We start from the raw sequence: 25607 nt of genomic DNA, 5'->3' as shown, positions 1-25607 counted from the left end.
CTGCTGGGCTTTGCCTAACATAAGCTTACTCTGAATACTGTGATAGCCAGAAATTAGCTGGGAATTGAATAGTTTCCTTATTTCCTTGGATTTGGATTTTTTAATTTATTATTATTATTGGTTTTTTTTTTTGGAGACAAAGTCTAAAGCTGTCACTCTGGGTAGAGTGCTATGCCATCACAGTTAACAGCAATCTCAAACTCTTGGGCTCAAGCCATCCTCTTGCCTCAGTTTTTTTTCTATTTTTAGTAGAGACGGGGCCTTGCTTTTTTCTCAGGCTGGTCTCGAACTCCTGAGCTCCAGGAATCCACCCACCTCAGCCTCCCAGAGTGCTAGGATTACAGGCATGAGCCACCGTGTCTGGCCTATTTATTAATTTTTTGAGACAGTTTCACTCTGTCGCCCTGGGTACAGAGCTGTGGCATCATCATAGCTCATTGCAACCTGAGACTCTTGGGCTCCAGTGATCCTCTTGCCTCAGAGTCCTGAGTAACTGGGACTACAGGTGCCCACCACTACACCTGGCTATCGATTTGGATTTTAGTTTTTTTCTTGTAAGCAGCTCAGTACAGGAAGAATGGACTTTAATTTACTTCTTTTCTCCTAGATTGGAAGAAGACTGATGAAGAAAAATAATAACATGATTCAGGTAAATGGATTTTTAATTTCTTTGCATACCTTTTATGCTTAGTTTATATTTTCTGTTTATATTTTGCCACCGACAAGCAAACACTTTTTTTGTGGCCAGTTTGAATATGTAAGAAATATTTTGAGAATATAGATGAAGTAGTCAAATACATATTCATACCATGTGATTAATTTAGTTATATCGAATGAATGAGGTTGTACATTTTACAAAACAATATTATAACTAATGCTCTTTTCGTACACCAGAATAATTTTCTTCCAACTCTTTACAAACACATTTGATGTCAGTGTCTTCATTATTCGAGTCATATTTTTGAAGGAGTCAATACTGTTTTCTGCAGCATACTATCATTTTAGTTGTTTACAGTACAGTACTTTTGGAATTCAGCTACAGTGCTGTAATTGAAAATTTTATTACAATCTGCAAGTAACCATTTGCATAATATTAGGACATTTGCTATTTTTATTCCTTCTGTGTGAAGATCTTCATTGTGTAACAATTTGTAGAACTACTTTGTTAAATCAACCTATTTACCTGTCTTCTTCCCTCTCTCCTCTCCTATTTACTTATTTCAAGGTAATTGCATACATATTGTTTAATAATTTTTTTTTTCTTTTTTTTTTGAGACAGAGTCCCACTATGTTACCCTTGTTAGAGTGCCGTGGCGTCAGAGGTCACAGCAACCTCCAACTATTAGGCTTAAGAGAGACTACAGGCACCCTCCACAATGGCTGGCTATTTTTTGTTACAGTTGTCGTTGTTTAGCTGGCCCAGGCCGGGTTTGAACCCATCACTCTTGGTGTATGTGGCTGGCACCGTAACCACTGTGCTACGAGCCTGTTTAATAATTTTAATAGCACTACAACAGCCATTTTTTGTTCTTTTTATATTCTTATTGCTACTTTGCCTAAGAATAGCCCTTTCAACTCCTTTATTTGTATTTTCTGGTATTCACCTACTTATTTCTAAACAACACATTGGATGCTGTGCCATTTATTGATAGATAAATGGATGAAGTGCCATTTATTGACTTCTTTTAAAATTTTAGACTTACATTGATTTTCTACTGAAGATTTACCTCTCCTAGACCATCTTTTACTCTTAGTACACATCTACTTTTCCTATTTCCTCAATGCAGTCATGTTATAGTCTGTGTCTAAATTAATATTAATGTTTCCTTTATGACTGTATTTTGTTTGCAGGTCAGCTCTGTCATATAAGTTGAGACATCTCAGGCCATTCTGTTTCCCAGTTGTATATGAACTGTTTTATGTCTCTGGAAAAGGTCTGATGCTTTTCTTTTAACCTAGAATTCTGAAATTTCATATTGGGACTTTAATTTTTTTTTTTTTGTATTTGTGGTACTTTTGGGTTGGAAACTCATTTCCTTCGATTTGGAAATTTTCTTGTACTATTTCTTTGATAATTTTCTTTTACCCCTTTTATCTGTCTTCTGCTAGTTTGTTAGTTGTGTATTTAGACCTGCAGGTTTGATTTTCTAATTTCCTTATGTCATTTTCTTTTTTTTTTTTTTTTTTTTTATTGTTGGGGATTCATTGAGGGTACAATAATAAGCCAGGTTACACTGATTGCAATTGTTAGGTAAAGTCCCTCTTGCAATCATGTCTTGCCCCCATAAAGTGTGACACACACCATTTTCTTAGCTATTTTTCATCTCTCTGAAGTTTTGCTTTATGTTCTAAGAGGCTTTCTTAGTTTCTGTTCAATTTTTAATTTCTAGCAGGTTTGTAATTTTGTAATTTTGAATTTAATTTTGGGTTGGGCCTTTGAATATTTTCTTTTTAAAAATAGGATCTTGTCCTTCGAAAAATATGAATTTAATTATTTTGCTGTTGTCTTAAGCTCTTTGCACATTTTCCTGTGTGTTTCTTCTTTTTTGTCTGCTTGTTTTGATTTCTGATTTTAATGATAGAGGCTTTTCTCAAATCGTTCATGTTTAAGAGTGAAACAATAAAAAATAGCCTGGGAATTTGTTTTCTTGAGAGCTGTACTCGAGCGTCTTTGAGTGGGAACCTGTTGGCTTCAGTCTGTGATGCTTGTGCATCAGAGTCTGCACATCTTTTTTCTTAGACTTTTCAATTTCTCAAAAAAAAGAAAAAAGAAACAAAAACAAAAAGCCCGAATATTCTATTTCCCTTTTTGTGGGGACTAAGTCTGCCGATGAGGATTTGAGGGAACCACACAAGGGAAAAAGCTGGAGGTCTTACCATCAAAGCCTGGGAATGCTTAAATCCTAATGCATTTTTTCTGGCTTATCTGGTGTGCGAGTCTCAAGTATTTCTGTGTCTTCTGCAGGGAGTAAACTGCCTCCTTTTGTAGATCAGAAGTCTGATGCAGGTTTCACTGGGCTAAAATCAAGGTGTCCACGGGTTGTATTCCTTCCTGGAGGCTCTAGGGTATGTCCATTTCCTTACTTTCCCTAAGCAGAGGCTGGCTGCGTCCTTGGCTCTCAGCGCTATTCTGTCTTCAGAGTCAGTAGTGGAGGGTCAGCTGTTCCTCACGCTGGCTCACTCTGACTTCCCCCTCTGTCTACCTCTTCCACTTTTTTCCCCCCACTCTCCAAAAATCACATATTTCTTTTTTAATTTTTTTATTAAATCATAACTGTGTACGTTGCATTTATGGGGTTCAGTGTACTGACTTGATGTGAAATGCTTACATTGTACTGATTAACAACACATCATCACAATTAAACTCTTTTCTTAATAGTTTTTTTCAATAATTATTCATTAAAAAATGTTTAATGATTGCTTGCTATGTACCAGGCACTGTTATATAACAAGAATGTATCTGTTTATTACTTATATAATTGTAAAATATTTTTAATAATTTTAATGAATGTATGACCTCAATAAGGGGAAACTAAAGTAACAGAAAATCCCTAAAGTACTTAAAACATGATCTTTTATCTTCGTAGATAGCCAATTGATAGTTGGAGTTATCCCAGCTAAGAACTTTAGACTTCACTATATATTCCCAAACCTCTTTTCTTAATAGTTTTGAAATATACCATATGTACATTAGGTGAGGTCTCCCCAAACACCCTCCCTCCTCCCGCCTCCCCCTTCCTCTCCCTTCTCTCTCCTCTTCCCTCCTACTTTCTGGACTATAGTTATGTTTTACTAATCATATGAATGTGTAGGTGATTATATATTGATTTCATAGTAGTATTGAGTACATTGGATGCTTTTTTTGCCATTCTTGAGATACTTTACTAAGAAGAATATGTCCCAGCTCCATCCAGGTTATCATAAAAGATGTGAAGTCTCCATCTTTTTTATGGCTGCATAGAATTCCATTGTGGTATACAAATATCACAATTTGTTAATCCATTCATGGGTCAGTGGGCACTATTTCCATGTCTTGGCAATTATGAATTGGGCTGCAATAAACATTCTGGTGCAAATGTCTTTGTAGTAAAATGATTTTTGATCATCTAGGTAGATACCCAGTAGAGGAATGCAGGATCAAATGGTAGGTCTACTTTTAGTTCCTTGAGTGTTCTCCAAACTTCTTTCCAAAAAAGGTCGTATTAGCTTGCATTCCCACCAGCGGGGTAGAAATGTCCCTTCGCTCCACATCCACGCCATCATCTGTAGTTGTGGGATTTTGTGATGTGGGCTAGTCTTACTGGAGTTAGATGATACCTCAAAGTGGTTTGAATTTGCATTTCTCTGATGATTAAAGATGAGGAGCATTTTTTCATGTGTTTGTCGGCCATGCGCCTATCTTCTTCAGAGAAGTTTCTGTTCAAGTCTCTTCCACAAAGAAATGGGATTATTTGTTCTTTTCTTATTAGTTCAAGTTGTCTGTGGATTCTAGTATCAGGAATGCATAACCTGCAAAAATCTGCTCCCATTCTGAAGGTTGTCTATTTGCTTTACTTACTGTGCTCCTGGCTGTGCAAAATCTTTTTAGTTTGATCAGATTCTAGTAATGTATTTTTTGGTGTTGCTTCAATTGTCCGGGGGTTCCTCCTCATAAAATACTCTCCCAGGCCGATTTCTTCAAGTGTTTTCCCTGTAGTCTTTTCTAGTATTTTTCTGGTTTCATGTCATAAGTTTAAATCTTTTATCCAGTGACCTCGTCCACTTTTAAGGATGCTTGTGTTGACACTGGGCCCATCTAAATAATCCAGGATAAGCTTCCTACCTTTTTTTTTTTTTATTGTGGCAAAAACCGCGTATCATATACCATTTTTAAATCATTATAAGTGTGCAGAACAGTAGTGTTAGCTATACGTACATCGTTGCGCCAAAGATTTCCAGAACCTTTTTTTCTTGCAGAACTGAACCTCTGTACCCGCTGAAAAACAGGTCCTCTCTCTTCCTCTCCCCAGCCTGTAGCAACCAGCATTGTACTTTGTGCTGCTAAGTTTGACCACTTTAGATATTTCATGTAAATATAATAAGATTATGTAGTATTTGTTTTTTTGTGACTGGCTTGTTTCATAATGTCCTCTAGGTTCATCCACCTTGTAGCAAATGACAGGATTCCCTTCGTTTTAAAGGTTGAATGCTGTTCCACTTTAGGTACATAACACATTTTCTACAGCCCTTTATCTGCTGATAGATATTTAGGTGGCTTCCACCTCTTGGGGTTGTGAATAATGCTGCAATGAACAGGGATGTGCAAATCGCTCTTTAAGACCCTGTTTTCAGTTCTTTTGGATAGATACCAGCAGGGAGATAGCTGGATCATGTATGCTAATTCTATTTCAATTTTTGATGGCCAGACTATTTTCCATGGTGGCCATACCATTTTACCCTCCTATTAACAGTGTGTGTACAAGGAGGGTTCCAGTCTGTTTCTCCACATCTTTGCCAGTACTTGCTATATTCTTGGGGTGGTGGTGGTGTTTGTTTGTTTGTGTTGCTTTTATTTATTGTTTTTGATCGTGGGTGTGAGGTGGTAGCTCATTGTGGTTCTGAGTCTCGTTTTCCTGATGATCAGTTCAACATCATCTCCCGTGCTTCCTGATCGTTTGTATGTCTTGCTTGGTGAAAGGTCTATTCAAATCTTTTGCCCATTTTTAAATTGGGTTAATTTGGCTTTTTGTTGAGTTGTAGGAGTTCTTTGTATATTCTGAAAAATTTTTTTTTTTTTTGAGACAGGAGTCTCACCGTGTTGCCCTTGGTAGAGGGCCCTGGTGTCAAAGCCCACAGCAGCCTCAAACTCTTGGGCTTAAGTGATTCGATTGCCTCAGCCTCCCAAGTAGCTGGGGCTACAGGTGCCCGCCACCTGTAGTTGTCATTGCTGTTTAGCTGGCCTGGGCTGGGTTCAAACCCACCAGCTGCGGTGTATGTGGCCGGCCCTAACCACTGAGCTATGGGCGCCGAGCCTATGTTCTGGATATTAATGCCTTATTAGATATACATGGTTTGCAAATATTCTCCCACTCTGTCGGTTGCCCTTTCACTCTTGGTTTTTTTCATTTACTTTTTAAGTTTGATGTATTTTCACTTGCCTATTTTGCATTTGTTATCTTTGCTTTTGGTTTTATAACCAAAAAAATGAAAAAAGCACCCTAAATCGTTGCTAGCCCCACTGTCACGGAGCTTTTCTTCTAGGAATTTTAGTTTCACATCTGACTTTTAAGTTTTTAATCCACTTTGAATTATGTTTTGTATATGGTGTAAGGGAAAGGGCTGTTTTATTCAGACTGTCACCCAGCCACCCCCTTTTTAGTCCTGCCCCCCGTGTTCCCCACCCTTCTTTCTGAGGGGCTGGAAGCTCCGTTTCCCGATCCTTTTCTGCAGCATTCAGCGGACTCCGTGCTTCTTAGCAGAGAGGTTCCTGTCTGCCCTGTCGACCTTCTGAAGTCACCTCTGCTTCCCAGACACCATTGAAATTCTTTATGGATTTGTATCTTTTTCGTACTTTACTGTCATCTTAGTGGGGATTTAGAGGGAAGAGGAGATAAACAGGCCTATTCTATTGGCCATCCATTGCTCCCAAATTCGTATAGCTTTTACAAAGGATACTTAAAAGGCTTTCTAAAAAATGACATCCTGTATTTGCTATTGTTAGGGCCAATCTCCAAAAAATAGTCATTAAATCTGTTTCTTTGCTTTCTTTTCATTAACCAGCTTCTGTCAAGTGACTATAAGCTTCCACAGCTTACATTGATCACGTTTACTTCCCCAGATATTATTTTATTATTCAAAATAGACTGAGATTATTGTCTGACATGCGAGAGTTTGTGAGATTTTTGAGTTTAAAGAGCTACCCTATTTCCTGAGGTAAAATTTCTCCCCCCGCTTTTTTTTTTTTTTTGGAAAACACTATTCACTTTGTATTTGGGTTTATAAACTGTATGTTGGTGTCACCAGAAGATGATGTTCTTTTATGTAAGTATATTTTACTTTGAAGCTTTAGCTGAACACTTTTAAGCTAATGCAATGGCAGGAGTCCCAGTTTTATCTTTTGTTTTCTTGCTGTTTTAGTTTGTGACAACTGTTTTCTTTGTGACTGTGTTTGATTATTTATAGGTGTAGTACTTTTTCTACAAATAGGAGAAAGATTGATTAAATGGAGACTATAAAGAGTAGTGAGTGGTTTCTTTTGTTCCCTAAGATTTGTTTCTTTATAGAATTAAATCTGTCAGTTAGTTCAAGGTGTCAGCTGTTCATTTTGGCACATGGCAGCCCTTATGATTTTTATCTTGGCATCCAGGCTGCCTTCAAGGAGTTCACAATCTTCCTGAAATTTGACTACAGTGTGGGGGGATGGAATAGCTTCAGTTCCCAGCACATAATCAATGGTAAAGGCCCCGGGAGTATGATCTTGGAGAGGGTTGGGAGCCCACTTACAGTTTACAGAGTATTATAGCCCCCCCAAAGGAATATTACTGATTAAATTTAACATCAAAATAAGATTCTGCCTCTCTAGCTATCATTAGATTCTACATTCTTTTCATATATAAGTACAAATTACATGAATGAGACATTCAATGAATAACCCTTTTTTAAATTCTTCATCAGGCATAAAACATCATCTCTAGCTTCCTGGTTATGTATGAATATAAAATATTTCATTTATGAGGATAATGTTTTGGCCTAGAGAGAAAAGTACCTTTTGACTAGTCACCTTATAAAGAGGGTAACTCAGTAGTTAACCTTTGTTTTCAATTTTAAGCTGAAACTTCATTATACTTAATTTGTGATGATCCGTTATTTGTTGGCAATTAAAGATAGTGGATAAATTTATAAAAGGAGAACCACCTTTACGTGACAGGTTAAAGACTTAGATTGTAAGATGAAAAGATGGAGTTTTATGTCATTTATGTTTTATTACAATAAAAAGTACAAAAATTAAAAAGCTAAAAAAGAAAATACAGGGACAGGTAGGGATGCTTCCTTTTGTATCTTTTGTTTCCAGGTTAATAGATACTTTAATGTTTTTATTTGTAGTGAGCTGTACTGGATTTATAAGGTCTATTTCAGCTTTAGAGTTTGGTGATTCTATTTTGAAGTAGTTAAGCTTAAACTGCTCCTCTGTTACAGGTACACCATTGAATTCTTGGGATGCACAAAAACATTTGATTGGGAAACTTATGAACTAGAAGACAAGACCCTGCCTCAGCAAGCGTACATGAGAATAATTTTAAAGGAACCTAGTGATGCATGCAAAACAGTAGCTGTTGGAGGTAGGTAATTATAGAGGGCTTGGATTGAACCTGACGTAGCTCACCCTGCTCTAGTGAGTCAAGTTGCGCCATTCCCTGGGACTAGAAATAGGTCTTAGGGCACCCCCCCTGCCCCCCCCCAGGGTCACCAGTCATGTCCGTTGTTCTCTAAACTTGACCGTGTGGTGGGATGTCACTCTTCACTCTGAGCAGATCTGATTCAGCCCCTTGAGAGTCCTTCCCAGTGCCTTAAGGACTGTAAAGAAGACAGGTGATCTTACACTCTGGTCAGATGAAAGTGACAGCAAATTTCAAGCTAAAGACCACCTTGCCTTCTTTCTTGGGAATAGAACGGTCAGATATCAAAGCTCAGCAAATGTGTGTCCTTTGAACTAGCTGTTATCTAACTGTCTTTCCACTTACCCTGAAAGTCATGAAGGCCATTTCTGATTGGGTGATGGTGGTACCAGACTGCAGTTCCCTGTTAGTCATTTACTTTAACCTGCTTCTCTCCTTGACCCCTGTTAAAGGCTCACTCCATTTTCTTGCTTTTAGCCTTTAATTTTTATCTCCGAAATGATGTTTATCCTGAAGGTCAGGGTCACCCAGCATTTCATGTTCTGTGACCTTCAGTGGATGTCTGGCTCTTTTCCTAACCATAGCCTATGTCATGTCATATCTCACCCATTTCTTTAGTAGGGTTTTGGTTTTTTCCATCTACCCATACAGAACGCTGTAGACGTGCCCTGCGCCAGGTATTTTACGTGTCTTTGATTGTCACACCATCATGAAAGCAGTAAACAAGTTTTACTTCCTAAATGGTAAACTGAGGTTCCAAGTGGTTTAATGACTGACCTACTCTTTTCCAGAGAGTAGGTTGCGGTAATGGGATTCAGCCCTGGGTCTGTTTGTCTCACACCATGCCCGGCGGAAATAGCATGCCATGCTGTGTCCCTTTCTGAAGCAGGGTTTTCAAAGTATCCTCATTCAAAAAATAAAAAATTAAAAGTGGCCTATTTGTTCTTCTTCTCTACTTTCTTCACATTATTTTCTGCTTTTCCTCTGCTTTTTCATGGCATCTTAGTTCATAATTATGTTTGTCACATTTAATTCGCATATTAAAATTAAATATTTTTGACTTATTGTTTTCAAGATTTCACTGAGATTGATTATTTATTTATTTACATATTTATTTATGAGACAAAGTCTCACTCTGTTGCCCAGGCTAGAGTGCCGTGATGCCAAACGGCCTCAAACTCCTGGGCCCAAGTGATCCTCTTGCCTTAGCCTCTTGAGTAGCTGGGACTATAGGCACCTGCCACAATGCCCAGCTAATTTTTCTATTGTTAGTAGAGACAGGGTCTGGCTCTTACTCAGGCTGGTCTAGAATTCCTGAGCTGCAAGGATCTCCCAGCTTTGCCTCCCAGAGTGCTAGGATCACAGGCATAAGCCACTGTGCCTGGCCTGAGATTATACGTACTATTGGCATGAGACATTAAAATATGCTCTCTTTGTAATATAGGCAGTGGCACGTCTGCTAATCCTGTGTTTGCTGAGTTGATTATGGGCCAGCATGGAAGACAGAAGTAGACTTTTATATTTCTAATATAGTCCGTGTCTGTGGCATCATCTGTACCATTGCCCAATTCCTCTCAATATGGAGTTAGTGAAGATCATATAGGAAAGGAATAAGGTTTGCCAGAAGTCTGCTTATATAGTTCACAAAATTGTATTAGAACCTGAATTTTTAAAAATATAGAATATCTATCCAGGTGCTTGGTGTGGATAGCTGGGAAATTGCCCTGAAGAATATAGGGCAATATAGATTTAAGTTTAAGTGAATTTAAGAATACATGATAGCTAATATTTTTTAATAAGGGGCTACATGAAAGTGCTATGTGTTTAGGCTTCTAGAATGTTTTTATTAAATTAGCAGATAGGTCTACTGATAAACATTTAAGATCTTCCTTCAAATCCTGGGACGTAGGTGTGGTCAACTTTACTGAACGGTGAATAAGCTGCAGCTTCTGAGATTTTGAAACTTGCCCAAGTTCATGTAGTTAGAAAATGGTAGAGCAAGAAGTGAAACTTGATCCGTTCGATTTCACAGTGTTTCTAACAGTCACACTTCCTTGCTGATTACGTATAGTAGTGACATTTAGATCACAGACATGTCTAAAAATTTTCCTATGTTTTGCATTCATACAAGGCAGTCTTAAAACAGTTAAATAAGCCATATCCTCGCAGACGCATAGGCTTTTAGATGGGCTTGGTGCTGTTTAGTGATGAGGTTTTAGTAGGCCCAGGCAATTCTGGTTTAAGGTGGACTGAGCCACTCTTCAGAACTGCTTACCATGCTGCTGGTAGCAACTAGGGTTGACTCCCCTTAGCAGTTGTGTGGGTAGCTGTTCCTCCTAAAGCATGTTAGGACTGGAATTTGGGCGGTGCCTGTGGCTCAGTCGGTAAGGCACCGGCCCCATATACCGAGGATGGTGGTTTCAAACCCGGCCCCGGCTGAACTGCAACCAAAAAATAGCCGGGTGTTGTGGTGGGCGCCACCACTCGGGAGGCTGAGGCAAGAGAATCGCTTAAGCCCAGGAGTTGGAGGTTGCTGTGAGCTGTGTGAGGCCACGGCACTCTACCGAGGGCCATAAAGTGAGACTCTGTCTCTACAAAAAAAAAAAAAAAAGGACTGGAATTTGGCCACACAATCACACAGTTAAGCACAGTTCTAGCATTTACATATGAATCTCAGTATAGTAGGTATGCCATAACATTTTGGTAAGTAAAATTTCTTTTTGTTTTTTAAATGGATCTTTTCCTGATTACATGGAAAATTTGGTAAATATGAGAAGTTTAAACAACAAAATAAAAACCACCACTTAAAGACAGCCATTGACAATATTTGATGTAGATGCATCCAGCTTTTATTTCAATGTATGCCTATTTAAAAATACAAACTTAAAGCCATATCCATTTTTACTTAGTGTAACTGCAGCATTCTCCCCATGTGCTTAAATATTCTCCTACAACATGCTTTAGTGGCTAGAAAGTATTCTGTCTGGTAATGAGAATAAGTGAGTCCATCCTGTTATTAGGGAGACATAATCCATTTATTTGAGTTAGAACCTCTTTATATTAGCTCACTGTGTTAGGACAGATGTACTCAAACAAAATTTCACACAGTTGCCACAGATTTTCATACATCTTGTAAAGCAACTAATGATGGTTTAGGACAGCGGTTCTCAACCTGTGGGTCGCGACCCCTTTGGGGCTTGAACGACCCTTTCACAGAGATCACCTAAATACATCCTGCATAACAGATATTTACATTACAATTCATATAGTAGCAAAATTACAGTTATGACATAGCAACGAAATAATTTTATGGTTGGGGGGGTCACCACAACATAAGGAACTGTATTAAAGGGTTGAGGCATTAGGAAAGTTGAGAACCACTGGTTTAGGACATGATGAGAAAATCCAGTTTTGATCTTTTCCTCTGTCTTATCATATAGTGAATTTGACTTGTAAGCTTCCAGTACAAATGTTATGCATGACTTCAGCGTTGGGAATTCTTTTTTGACTGGAAACTTTGAAACACCTTTTTCTCTTTCTTTGAAGTGGCCACTAGTGATAAGTCACATCAGCTTTTTCATAGCACTTCTCAGATCCTCATTTGCAGGTGATTTGGCCCTCCTCATTGACTATACGAGTTAATCAAACTTCTTCCCTCTCTCCTTTTTGGCTAAGTAATTTGCATGGGCTAAATCCTGGGTCAGCAGCCACATTGAGCTGAGGAAGCCCCAGACCTCATGAGTGACACTGCTCTAGTATTGTCTTGGAGAGGCATTCACAGTGCAGTCCTAAGGTGGCTTCTCCTGAAACCAAGGCGGTCTGTGCTCCTTGGGGATTGAAATTACCAAACTGGGAAGTTGAGTAAAGACTGTGAAAGTCAGTTACAAATAGGTCCTATGGAAAGATGAAAAAGAGATGGAAAATAGACATTCCCATGGTGTCATGTCTGAGTTGCCATTATGCTTGTGATTCTCCTGTAGTGACAGAGTCCTCCTTGGGATGGTACGTTCTGTGAGCCCTGCCCTCTGGTTGGAGCACTCATAGACAGACCTGCCTTAGGGCAGTGGTTTTAGAGGAGTCCAGAAGCGTTAGGGTTAGGAGAGAGGAAGGAGTGATTGCCTTACAAGCCCTGGCAGTGGAAAGGACCCTTGCAGGGAGGAGCCCGTGACTGGTGGGGAGCACCACCTTTTCGCGGCCTGGGGAGACTGTTTTCCACATTCTGGTTGATGTGGGTTACCCAGCTGGAGGGTACTCTTTCTATCAGTGATGTGGTATATGAAACTCAGCCTGACAGTCTATGAAATCTTCATTATCTATTTCTAGACTTCTTATAAAACATTTTGGTCGGTCTCTTTAAAACTGAAGATTTATCTTGGTGAATCTCAGAACCAACTACTCCTGAATCAGGAGATTTAGCAGTGTTTGTTCCACAGTCAGTTGACTGGCTAAAGAATTTCTCGAATGGTATTTTTAGCCAACAAAGACTGAGGAGCTAACTAAATGATTTGCAATAACTGGTTTACAATTGATGCTCAGAATCCTTAATCAACAGTTCAAACACTCCACTATTTATTTATAGGACAGAGATGCAGGGGTGTCAATATGAAGACCTCACCATCAATGCATATCCAGTTATTCAATGAATAAAATTTTTCTTGAAGTTAAAACTGAAGAGAAAAATTCTTTCTTTCCCCATTAGGAAAGGGGCAAATTATGCCCAATTTGCAAACGTAACAGGACACACTGGCATCACATAGGGCCCCAGCTATTTATCTGTATGTTGGCTGCTGCAGCTCCTGGCCTATTTCCCACCACAGTATATGGCTGCAGTTTTCTGTGCACTGCATAATCCTTGGGGTGACATTCATGTTCAACCAGATGTGAGTGAATGGCACCCTGGGATTGTGGAGTGCTGCGGCCCTGGGTGTAGTCATTCATTCTGCTATTCATCAAGTCACTTTTGAGTCCCTCCACTTGGTGCCTGCCACTAATCTAGGTGCTAGATTCCATAGTGAGCAAGGCAAACGAGGTTCCTTCTCTCATGGAACGGACAGTCCAATGGGAGTGGGGCAGGGTGGTTCAGGGAGACAAATAATAAAGAGGCAGGTAAACAATATTTCAAATACCATGCTCTAAAGAAAATAGAATGACCATGTTAGGTAGGAAGGACTAATTTAAATTGAATCTGAAACGTGCAACTTATGTTCTTGTTGGCTGTTTGTTTCTTGCACTGTATATATATTTATATTCACGAACATTCTCATTAAATAATTTCAAGAAGAGGTGAGATTTTTCCTCTATCAAAATCGGATTTTCTGTATGACCTATAGAATCAAAATGGTTCTTAAGGACCAGTTTTCGGTGGTAAAACTGAGAGAACTTGGTTTTTTAAGTAGTTTGTCAAAATAGATTTTTAAAATAATTAACTGTTGACCCATAGCATATAAAAGAAAATTTCTAATCCATCCAGGGGAAAATAGCGATACACTGCTTATAAAGGTTGAAGATAGAGAAATTGGACCGATTTGATTAAGGATTTTAGATGTGTTGTTGCCCGTGTTAAATGGGTCACTGAGACTCACTAACCCCCTCCCAATCCCAGGCCCCTTCAAATGTCCTTATTTTTTCTGTTTATTTTGTTCATTCTCACTATTACCACTGTAGTGAGGTCCTTATTACCTCAGGCTGGTCTATTTCAGAAGTTTTCCCCTAGATATCTGTGTCTCTGGTTTAATAAATACAGTTTTAGTTTTTCTGATTCATAATGTTGTTCCCTTTTGAAAAGCCTTTAGGGATAACCTCCCACTCACTTCAGGACAAAGGCCGGACTGGGGTGGCATTTGACGCCCTCTGTGACCCGCCTCCAACCTAATCTTCCCGCCTTATCCCTGCTTTTACCCAGTGTAGCATCCAGAGTTTCTGTTCCCCTTTATTTCTTTCCTTTTCCCAAGCAACTTCTAGAAAATTCATTTCTTTACCTGTATAAATCCTATTTGCTCCTCAAAGTCTAGTTTACAAAGATCATGTCTTTTTTTCTTTCTGGCTGCTTTAAAGATTTTGCTGTCTTGAGTAGTGTGTGGTTTGCTTACGTCTAAGTGGGGATTGCCTCCCTCTCCCCTGCCTCCCTCCCTTCCCTCCCTGACTCTGGTGACCATTTTCTCTCTCAGAGTCAGTAGGGTCACTCTTGATGCTGCATAAGAAGTTTGATCAGGGTTTACAGTGACGTGTATCTACCAGTAGAGTGTGATACAGAGTGGGTTCATTGCCCTGAACCTCCTCTGTGCTCCACCTGTTCACCCCTCCTTCCCCCATTCCTGACAACCACTCATCTTTTTAATTTCGGAGATTGACCTTTTCCAGAATGTCACATAGTTGGAATTATACAAAATACAGCCTTTCATGTTTCTTCATGTCTTGCATGTCTTTTCAGGTTTGACACACATACTTACTGAATGATATCCCATTATCTGGATGTACTACTGTTTATCCATTTACTTACTGAAGGACAGCTTTGTTATTTCCAGGTTTTGTCACTTATGAATAAAACTGCTATAAACATCTGTGTGCAGGTTTTTATGCTGACGTAAGTCTTGAATTCCACTAGGGTAAAAATCGAGAACCTCATTATTGTGGCATATGGTAAGGATGTGTTTCGTTTTGTAAGAAGCTGCCAAGCTGTCTTCCAAATTGGTGGTATCATTTTGCATCCCCACCAGCACTGAATGAGAGTTCCTGTTCCTCCACATCCTCACCAGCATTTGGTGGTATCAGAGTTTTGGCTTTTGGTCATTCTTATAGGTGTATAGCTGTATGTTGGGTTTTTTTGTTTTTGCGAGATGGAATCTCACTGTGTTGCTCAGACTAGTGTGCAGTGGCCTTTTACAGCCCTGATCATAGTGCACTGCGGTCTTGAACTCCTGACCTCAAGTGAGCCTCCTGCCTCAGCCTCCCTAGTAGCTGTACCATGGAGCCTGGGCATGTCATTGTTATTTTAATTTGCATTTGCCTGATGATGGACCATATGGAGTTCTTTGCATGCACTTATTCACACTATCCACGTATCTTCTTTGGCAAAGTGTCTGTTAAGGCTCATTTTTAAGTCAGGTTGTTTTCTTATTGTTGAGTTTTAAGAGTTCTTCACATGAAAGAAAATTCTAAAAAAAAAAAAAAAGAAAAGTGGGCGGCACCTGTGGCTCAAGGAGTAGGGTGCCGGTCCCATATGCCGGAGGTGGCAGGTTCAAACCCAGCCCCAGCCAAAAACCACACACAAAAAAAGAGTTTTTCTCATGTTTGAATAACTGTCCTTTATCAGTATGTCTTTTATATATATTTTCTCTGAATCTTTGGGATGCCTTTTCATTCTTTTCACAATGTCTTTTACAGACTAGACGTTTAAAGTTTAATGAAGTTCAACATAATTCTTTCTTTCGTGGATTGCACTTTTGGTGTCGTAACTAAAAAGTCATTGCCATACCCAAGGTCAGCTAGATTTTCTTGTACATTATCTTCTTGGAGTTTTATAGCTTTCTATTTTACAGTTAGGTCTATGATCCATTTCGAGTTAATTTTTCTAAGGGGTGTAAGGTCCAGATTCATTTATTTACATATGATATCCAGTTGTTTTGGCACCATTTGTTGAAAAGACTATGGTATTACTTTCCCCACATTTGTAGTTCCTATACTTTTAGAGCAGTGTTTTTCAACCTTTTTAATCTAACAGCACAATTGAACCTATAGTTTAACTTTTGCAGCACACTTAGATTATGTTGATAAAAGAAAGAAAAAGAGTAAAGAAAAGAAGATACTTACTGTGCTTTGAACTTCTTTTGAAAATAATTTAATTAATGATCTTTAGAACTTTTCATGGCACACCTCAGATCCTCTCACAGCACACCGATTGAAAATCACTGCTTTAGAGCATTGGTATGTCTGTGGCTGTCCCTCCTCCTGAAGGGGACAGGACTTTTCCCTTCAACTCCCAATGCCACCTGGACTAGGGTTTCTGTTCATCTCTCAAAGAACATGTGTTGAGCACCTACTACTCAGTAGGAGCGGTTCTAAGTACTGGAGATACGGTTTGGAACTGAATGAAGTCCCTGTTTTCAATGTCTGGGAGTGAGGAGTAGAGACAGTGAACAGACGAATATGTCAGATAAGGATGAGTTTTAGGAAGACAGTTAAAGTAGGGGAAGGTTATAGAGTGGTGGTGAGAATGTTTTTTGAGGTAGGGTAAAGCCAAGAAAGGAATGTTTGATGTGGTGTTTGAACTGTGACTGGGAGGTGAGGCCTCAGTCTAAGGGTATCTGGGGGAAGCATGTTTCAGACAGAAGAATCGGCAGTTCCAGAGGCCTTGGCATGACACTGTTTGATCTGTTTGACCAACTGCAAAGGGGACCAGATGGCTAGAGTGGAGTGAGCAAAGAGGAGAACGTTAAGGTATGAACTGGGAGCAGTGGTAGGGTCAGATGGCACAGGGCCTGTAGGACACCACGGGGACTTTGGATTTTGCTCTGTGTAAAGTGAGGAAGGTATCTGAGATACTAAACAGAGAAATGGCACGATTGGATTTATGCTTTCAGAAATCCCTCCGGTTGCTGTGTGAAGAGTATACTGTTTTTGATAAGAGTGAGGCACAAGTCTATGGCCATACCATCCTGAACGCGCCCGATCTCGTCTGATCTCGGAAGAATGAGGCATGAGAGAATACGTGGAGATCCTTTAGGAGGCTGTCACAAAAGTCTAGGCCAACTTACATAGGCTTGGACTAGGATGGAAGAAATGGTGGAATGAGAAGTGAAGGGTTCTGGATATATTCCTAAATAAGGGCTAATTTGGATTTGGGTTTGGATATGGACTTGGAAAAAGAGAAACATCAAGGATTTCTTTAAAGATTTTGAACTGAGCAGCTGGTAAATGAAGAATCATTTACTGAGATGGGGGTAAGTGCAGTAAGAAAATACTGGGGTTGTGAGGGTAGGGAGTCAAGTGTTTATTAGTTAAAACAGAAACCTACCGGATATTTACATAGGGTAGATGTCTAAGATAGCAGTGAGGTGATACAGACAGACATCCAAGATAACCTGTTAGGTATCTGGGTAGGCAATTGACTCTTTGAGCCTCGAGTTCCAGGGAGAAGTCCAGCCTGAGCATGTCTTTTTTGGTTGAGAGTTGTCCTAGGAGAGATGGTAAATGAAACTGTGGGTTGGATGAGGTCGTCTGAAGTCATTCTCAAAGTACTGTTGGGACCTCTGGGGGTCCTTGAGACCTTTTAGGAGTCTGCAGAGCCAAAACAATTTTTATAATAATATTGAGAAGTTATTTGCCTTTTTTATACTCTTGCTTCTTAGTGTACAGTATCATTTTTCAGACACTATACGAGGATATCACAACAGAGTGAATGGAGATATCAATAAAGGAATGCAGTGTTTTCTCTTAAGCCAGATGTTAGAGAGATTGGCAAAAATGATGCTACTCTTCTTACTGAGTATTTATATGCATATATGTTTGTTTTGGAAAATATAGATTTTTATCAAAATATCTTATATGTGTTGACATGGGTTTGTTGTTGCTTTTAAATGAATTAATAGGTATATTTTCATTTTCTCAGTTTTCTAATACAATAGTTATCTGCAGATACAACCCTCGTACACAAGAGCTTTTTGAGTACCTTAGTAAGTTTTTAAAGTGTAAAGGGGTCTTATGACTAAAACATTTGAGAACTGCTGGCCTAGAGAGTGGATGATGATAGGGAAGAGGTCTGAGAATTTGAGAATCCTTGGGTAGTCAGGGAGATAAGGAAGAGCCCTCTCTGAGAGTGAGAAGGAAGTGCTGCAAAGATAGACGATAGTCAAGCCTGCGCAGCGTTCTGGAGGCCAAGCACAGACAGTTGGCTCCAGAAGACGCAGGAGGTCATCCGTGCTGCATGCTGCTGGTAGGTCGTGTTGAATGAGAATACAGAACTGACCACTGGCTAATCCAAGGTGAAGGTCACTGTTGATTTTGAAATGGATAGCTTGAAGTTGTACAGTGGTGGGGACAGAAGTAGATTCAGGAGAAGAGGGAAGAGAAAGGATTTGCATCACAGTTTAGATTCCCGAGAATGTGAATTTGCCCATCCCATCTTTTCATGTGGGGGCCTATGCTGCTGACCAGCCTTCAGGATGACTCTGCAGAGGAATCTGCCCCAGTGGAACCAGCTGTGGGATGAGGAATGGAAAGGGAGAGGAAGTGGTGTAAGACACAGCTGTTTAATCTCCTTTGCTATGGATGGGATAATTTTCTTTAAAAAGGAATGTGGACAAAAGATCTATTGTACAACCTAGTGACTCTAGTTAATAACAATGTATTACATTTTCAAAAATTGCTAAGAAAGTTGATTTTCAAGTGTTCTCACACAGAAAAAAGTGTGTGGTAATGCATATAATGCATATGTTAATTAGTTCAATTTAGCCCTATTATATACATGGGTATGTGTTTCGAAACACTATGTTATATTAATACATAGTAAATATATACAATTTTTATTTGTCGATTTAAAAATAAATAATTAAAACAGAAAAGAAGAAAAAAGGAATATGGGTCTTATTTTTCTTGAGTTAAGAAACATGATCAGATAGAGATAGTGGAGTAAATTCTTCGTAAAATTATTGTTCCCTTCAAAAGGAATAACGGAATTTATTATATTTACTTCTTATGTATTCTTTAATATTAAAAATTATGATTTTAGAGAGAAAAGAAATGATAGATTTTCTCCAAGTGAGGTCTTAACCAGTTCATATTCAGGAACATTTTTTTTTTTTTTTGAGACAGTCTCACTGTATTGTCCCCTGTAGAGTGCTGTAGTGTCACAGCTCACAGCAACCTCAAATTCTTGGGCTTAAGTGATTCTCTTGCCACAGCCTCCCAAGTTGCTGGGACTACAGGTGCCTGCCACAATGCCCACCTATTGCCTTTTTTTTTTTTTTTTTTCTTTTGGTTGTAGTTGTCATTGCTGTTTAGCAGGCCTGGGCCGTGTTCAAAACCGCTAGCCCAGGTGTCTGTGGCCAGCGCCCTAGCCACTGAGTACAGGCACTGAGCCTATATTCAAGAACATTTATTTACACTTTAAGGTAATTGTTCATGTCTATCTCTTTTACCAGACTGAGAAATCCTCAACATCAGGGCACAAATTTCTTTCTTTTTTCTAGTGACTATCATCTTACTTGGAACACAGGAGGAATTCAACACATGTTTTAGAATGAATAAGACACTGGAATATTTCAATTTGTGTTTTACAGTTTGTTTTCTTTTTGGGTCTCTTTCCCCTTGTATTGTTAAAAGTAACCTTTAAATTGTTAATGGAATAAGTACAATTAAGTAAAACCTAAGAGACATATTGCTTTTAATTCCTCCGGGTTGGAACAAAGGTTCAAAGAGTATTTTGATGGGAAACAGACAATAGGTCTTTTTCCTTTGTTTTGATTGGGTGTACATTTCAAAAATGGCATGAGAACATTAAACACTCACACCTGTTACTGAGGCTTTAGAAGCTGTCTCCAAGATAATAACAGGAGAAATACTTTGGACTTGTGGGAGACCATATCTTCTCCAGAATTCAGTTAAAGAAAAAATTTTTTGTGAACTATTTTAAAATTTGTATAATTCATATAGTGTACTCTGCACAAATTAAAGTGATCAGTTCAGTGAACAAGCATCTCTCAAGATTGAGAACATTTCTGTCATCCCAGAAAGTTCTCTTGTGCCCATTTTCAGTCAGTTGTCCCATCCCGGAGGCAAACACTAGTGCAGGTCTATCAGCAGATCTTGCCTCTTAAAGTTTTTAAATACATAAGAGTTATACCAGATGTACTTCTATGCCTGGCCTCTTTTGCTCCACTTAAAGATATTTTTGAGATTCAGTTCATACTTGTTGCATGCTGTCAGTAGATTGCTCCTTGTGTTGTTGAGTAGTATTTCACTGTATGAATGTGGTGTTCATCTGTCAATGGACATTTGGGTGGACTGTAGTTTTGGCTCTTATGAATATAACTACTATGAACATTATTGTACAAGGCTCTTTGTGGATCTGAGTTTTCTTTTGGATGTATACTTAAAAGTTTATCATCGAGTAAGCATAGAGTTAAGTATGTTTAATTTTATAAAATAATATTGTTAAACCCTTTCCCAAAGGGGTTATATAATTTCACATGCCCATCAGCAAGGTATGAGACGTACCAATATATTTCAAAAGTCTTTGCCAAGTTTTGCTGTTTTAAAATCTTTCTAATATTAGCATTCTAGTGGGTATGAAGCAGTCTCCTATGGTTTCCTGTGATTTCACTGATGACTAATGCGGTGAGAATGTTTTCATGTATGTATTGATCATCTACGCGTCTCTTATGAAGTATCTGGTCAAACCTTTTGATATTTTCAAAAGCTATTTTTATGACTTTATAAAATTGAATTATAGGAGTTCTTTATGTATTCCGGATAGCAGTCATTTGCTAGATATGTGTATGGTGAATATTTTCTGTTGGTGGTTGCTTTTTCATTTTCTTAATTGTGTTTTTCAAAAAGCAAAAGTTTTAATTTCAGTGAAGTCTAGTTTATCAGTTTTTTCTTTTGTTTGTAATTCTTTGCCTACTTCCTGATCACAAAGACATTTTCCTGTGTCTCCTATAAATGTTTTATAGTTTAAACATTAATGATTAGTTCTGTGACCTCTCTCAAAGTAATTTTTGTTAATTACCTTTGTTACCTGTTGTTGCATAGATTATTGAAAAGATTTTTCTTCATATACATTGAATTGCTTTGACACCTCGGTCAAAAAAATCAGTTGGCCCTGGATACATATATCTATTTCTGTCTTCTGTTCTGATCCATTGTTCTAATCATCTGTCATTAGGCTGATACTGTATTTTGTTAGGATTTTTGCATATATGTTTTATAGTTTTTTATTGAACTCATACTGGTCTATCCTTTCTACCTGGGTGTCTGTCTGTGTCTATTGTAGGTAATATATACTTTGATACTGCCTTTTTTATGTAGTTTGATAATCTTTTCTTTGTAATTAGAATGTTTAGTCCACTTACATTTACTGTAATTATTGCTATGGTTATTTTTATTTTTTATTTTATTTTATTTTATTTTATTTTTTGAGACAGAGTCTTACTCCGTCTCCCTTGGTAGAGGGCCATGGTGTCAGAGCTCATAGCAACCTCAAACTCTTGGACTTAAGCTATTCTCTTGACTCAGCCTCCCAAGTAGCTGGGACTACAGGCACCTGCCACAACACCCAGCTATTTCTTTGTTGCAGTTGTCATTGCTGTTTAGCTGGCCTGGGCCAGGTTTGAACCCACCAGCTTAGGTATATGTGGCTGGTACCCTACCCACTGAGCGATGGGCACTGCCCATAGTTAGTTTTAGATCTACTGCTTTTAAATTAGGTTTTTATTTGTTTGATTCTTTAGATATTTTAAATTCTGTTGTCTCCCTTCCTCTCTTCTATTTGTTAAATTGAATATTTTTTAGTATTAAATTTTAATTTCGCTCAGATTTTCAGCTGTATCTCTTTGCATTATTTTTGTAGTTTTTTTGCAGATTACAATATTCAATCTTAATTTAAAAATTTTCCTTGAATAAATAAATATATTACTTCTTGTAAAATGTAAGAAGCCTATAATAATATCATGTCATTTGCCCTCCCCAACTATTGTGCTGTTGTCTTCATATATTGTATATCAAATATGTTACAATCTATGCAATGGAGTATTACTGCAATACAGTATTGCTCTTTTAATATAGTATATATTAAGCAGTCATATTGGTTTTAAATAAAGAGAAATATAGTCTTTTATCTTTATGTGTGTATTTATTATTTCCAAGGTTCCATCTGCCATTATTTCTCTTCAGCTTGAGGAGCTTCCTTCAGCGTTTCATACGGTGTGGGCCACTGACTACAGATTCTGTCAAGTTTTCATTTAATGGAAATGCCTTTATTTTTGAAAGATAAAATATTGTGTTGTTTGTACAATTCTAAGTGGACTGTCTTTCTTCTCTTTAAAGATGTTATCTACTGTTTTCTGGCCTCGCATTTCTGATGAGGTATCTGCCATCATTCTTCTCATTATTCTATATATGTCTTTTTCCCTCTAGTTTTACCTGAAAGATTTTTTTTTTAATTTTTGTCTTGGTTTTTATGGTTAGGTGAGATTTTCTTGTAGCCGAATTTTCTGCTTTGGGAAGTTGCTGTTTTTGTTCAATTTTCAACATTTCTGGCCAGTTTTTCGTCACATATTTCACCCTATTTTTTCCATTCTCCTTCAACATGTACTTTAGGCCCCTTGATAACTGCCCCACAAGTAATTTGGCTCTTTTAAAAACATTATTGTTAGGGCGGCGCCTGTGGCTCAAGGAGTAGGGTGCCGATCCCATATGCCGGAGGTGGCGGGTTCAAACCCAGCCCCGGCCAAAACAAACAAACAAACAAAAAAAAACATTATTGTTGGGCGGCGCCTGTGGCTCAGTCGGTAGGGCGCCGGCCCCATATACCGAGGGTGACGGGTTCAAACCCGGCCCCGGCCAAACTGCAACCAAAAACTAGCCGGGCGTTGTGGCGGGCGCCTGTAGTCCCAGCTACTTGGGAGGCTGAGGCAAGAGAATCGCTTAAGCCCAGGAGTTGGAGGTTGCTGTGAGCTGTGTGAGGCCACAGCACTCTACCGAGGGCCATAAAGTGAGACTCTGTCTCTACAAAAACAAACAAACAAAAAAAGATTATTGTTTTTTCTTTCTGTTTCACCTGGATTCCTTATATTGACATATCTTGAAGTTCTCTTCCACTAGTCCTTTTCCATTAGTCCTTTTTCACTAGTCCTTTTACCATTGTGTCCAAATGGTATTAATCTAATCCCACGTGTTTTTTATTTTAGATGCTGCAGTTTTCAGTTTTAGAATTTCCATTTGGTTCCTGTTTTGCAGTTTCTGTATTTCTCCTGGAGTCTCCTATTTCTTTATCCATTATATCCAGTTTTTCTCTGGATATAATATAATATTTTATATATTATATAATATATTTAACATTGTTATTTTAATGTCCTTATCTTCTGATACCATCGTTTGGGTTATTTGTAGATCTGTTTCTGTGGACTCATTTATCTTTGCGTGTGGAGTTACATTTTCCATTTTCCTCACATGTCTATTGATTTTTAATTATGTGCTGGACATTGTGGATGATTCATTGTAACAACTTGGGATCCATTAGGCTCCTCTGAAGAGAACTGAGTTTTGTTCTATTAAGCAATTAAATTAGTGGAAAATCCCCTAGGATATTTTGCTTTGGTGTTTCCATTTTGCCTATATTTTCCAGGAAATATCCTCTAGTCTGGGTATATGGTCTTTATTCCTTAAGTCATAGTGCTTCTGTTATTTTAAAGGAAAGTTGAGGACTTTACAGGCACCTATAAATGGGGAGATGTTGACCTTTAAACTCTAGTTGCTCTGTGATGGGTAGCTGTTGGGAGTTTGTCAGCTTTTTAAAACTTTTCAACTGTTGTTTTCTCCCTGGTATCCTTGGGAGTAACTGCCTAGCTTATGTGCAGTTACAGAGTTAGTTAGTCAAGGAGTATCGTGAGTTTATTTGCAAATTTTGGGGTTCACGCTCTATGACTTCTTTTTGGAATTTTCTGATTCAATTTTTAGATCCCTTGGGAGGCCCATATTCTGACTCCTTAGGCCAAAAAGACTGGTTTGTTGCCTGCGTTCCATCTGTTGTCACACAAACTTGGTTGTGCGCTCGTGGGATAAGCTGTATAAATGTAAATTATCATCTGGCCTGGTTCACTTCTTTGAAGGGCCACACACTGTCAATTTTCTGTCTGCTTTTTGTTATTCGCTAGTACCTTCAAAGAGTTGATTTTTGTATTTGTCCATGGTTTATTATAATTGTTATTGGGTAGAGGGGCAAACCATTACAAAGGGAGATCTTTTAAGGAATTTGTTTTGAGTGGTTTATTTCCGTCATTTGTAAAGAGAGCTTAAACTTCATTTCTCTTTGGGGTTTCAAAACGCCTTCAAGTCTTTATAACAGATAAAACTGTTTTTGCTGCCAGTGGTGCATTATTTAAACATAGGACAGTATTTATGAAAATAAAATAAGATTAAAGCCCAAGCTACCATGAGAAATTTTGTACTTTCTCTATTTTAGGCATAGGCTGATGTTAGACAACCAAATGAATTTAAAGTAAAAATACTTAGTATATGTATTTTAAGACTCCAATGTAAGCATTAGAAATAAATATCCATAACTAATTCATCAAGTTTTCAATTTCTGACCTGTATAAAATTATCTCTATGAGATAGGAGATCTCACTTTTGAAGTTTCTTGTCAGTACCTAATGCATTTTGCTCACTAACATTGGCCAGGAATGGTAGTGCCGTTCTTAGCGTCCAGGCCCAGAGAGAAATTAGGCCAACTTAAAATATGTCATGCTCCAGGAAAGGTAAGAATGCACCTAGAAACTGAAATTCACACCCTCAGCATTGGTACTATTTTGCTTTTGTCTGCTGATGCTCACTGTGGTAAGATGTGTCATCATTGTGATATTGGTTGCCATGGGCCAATGTTTAAGGAGGTCAGAAACATTTTATTTCTACTCAGTCAGCAAAGCTATTTTTAAATAATAACATTTCCCTGTTTTATATTTTCCTTGTATAATTATATTCCTTGTACAATTAAACAGCTTTGAGGTGTTATCTAATCAGCAGAGTTTTTGTTTGAAATGACTTTAAAAAACTCTTTATGAAAATGTTTATATAAAATGAAGAAAATACTGATAAGTAAAAAGGAAGAAAATAAAATTAACCCTAATATTCCTACCATTTATATGACTTTGGAGAACATCTATCCTTTTGGTCATTTTTCTGTTTTAATTTAGAAAAATATGTCATAGTATTTGTATTTTATAAACTACTCACCCCCTGTCAGTCCAGTTGTTGATATGCATGTTTGTGTATTTACATATTGTGTGTATTTATTTAAACATTGTATTATTTCATAATAATACAGTGTTAGAAAAAATATATCTTATACACAAAAAAATTGTGCAGATACTTGTTTTAAATCTATCTAGCGAAATATCTTTGAATATACTACGGCCTAGAATAATGAAAATTTTATCACTAACTGAAACCATATTTGCTTTCCTCAAGTGACAGAGCATGGGAGAGACTCCTTTGTAGCTTCTACTTTAACGAGCC

General features: G+C 38.1%; 1 protein-coding gene across 14 annotated transcripts in view; it reads left to right on the top strand.

Annotated features, from left to right (window-relative positions):
• Nucleotides 1–25607, top strand: part of SGMS1 (sphingomyelin synthase 1) — a 297687-nt gene that overhangs the window by 142851 nt on the left and 129229 nt on the right. For 11 of the 14 annotated variants that reach the window (XM_053582627.1, XM_053582635.1, XM_053582637.1 and 8 more), the window contains 2 exons: nt 608–649; nt 8176–8318. The gene's annotated coding sequence lies outside the window, so the exon portion shown is untranslated. The remainder of the gene's footprint in view (nt 1–607; nt 650–8175; nt 8319–25607) is intronic. The other 3 variants (XM_053582640.1, XM_053582632.1, XM_053582639.1) reach the window with 1 other exon arrangement.

Source organism: Nycticebus coucang, chromosome 3, assembly GCF_027406575.1.
Source record: "Nycticebus coucang isolate mNycCou1 chromosome 3, mNycCou1.pri, whole genome shotgun sequence".
In the NCBI taxonomy this organism is placed as follows: domain Eukaryota; kingdom Metazoa; phylum Chordata; class Mammalia; order Primates; family Lorisidae; genus Nycticebus; species Nycticebus coucang.
Note: the sequence above shows the minus strand (reverse complement) of the source record. Positions and strands in the feature narration are given on the sequence as shown.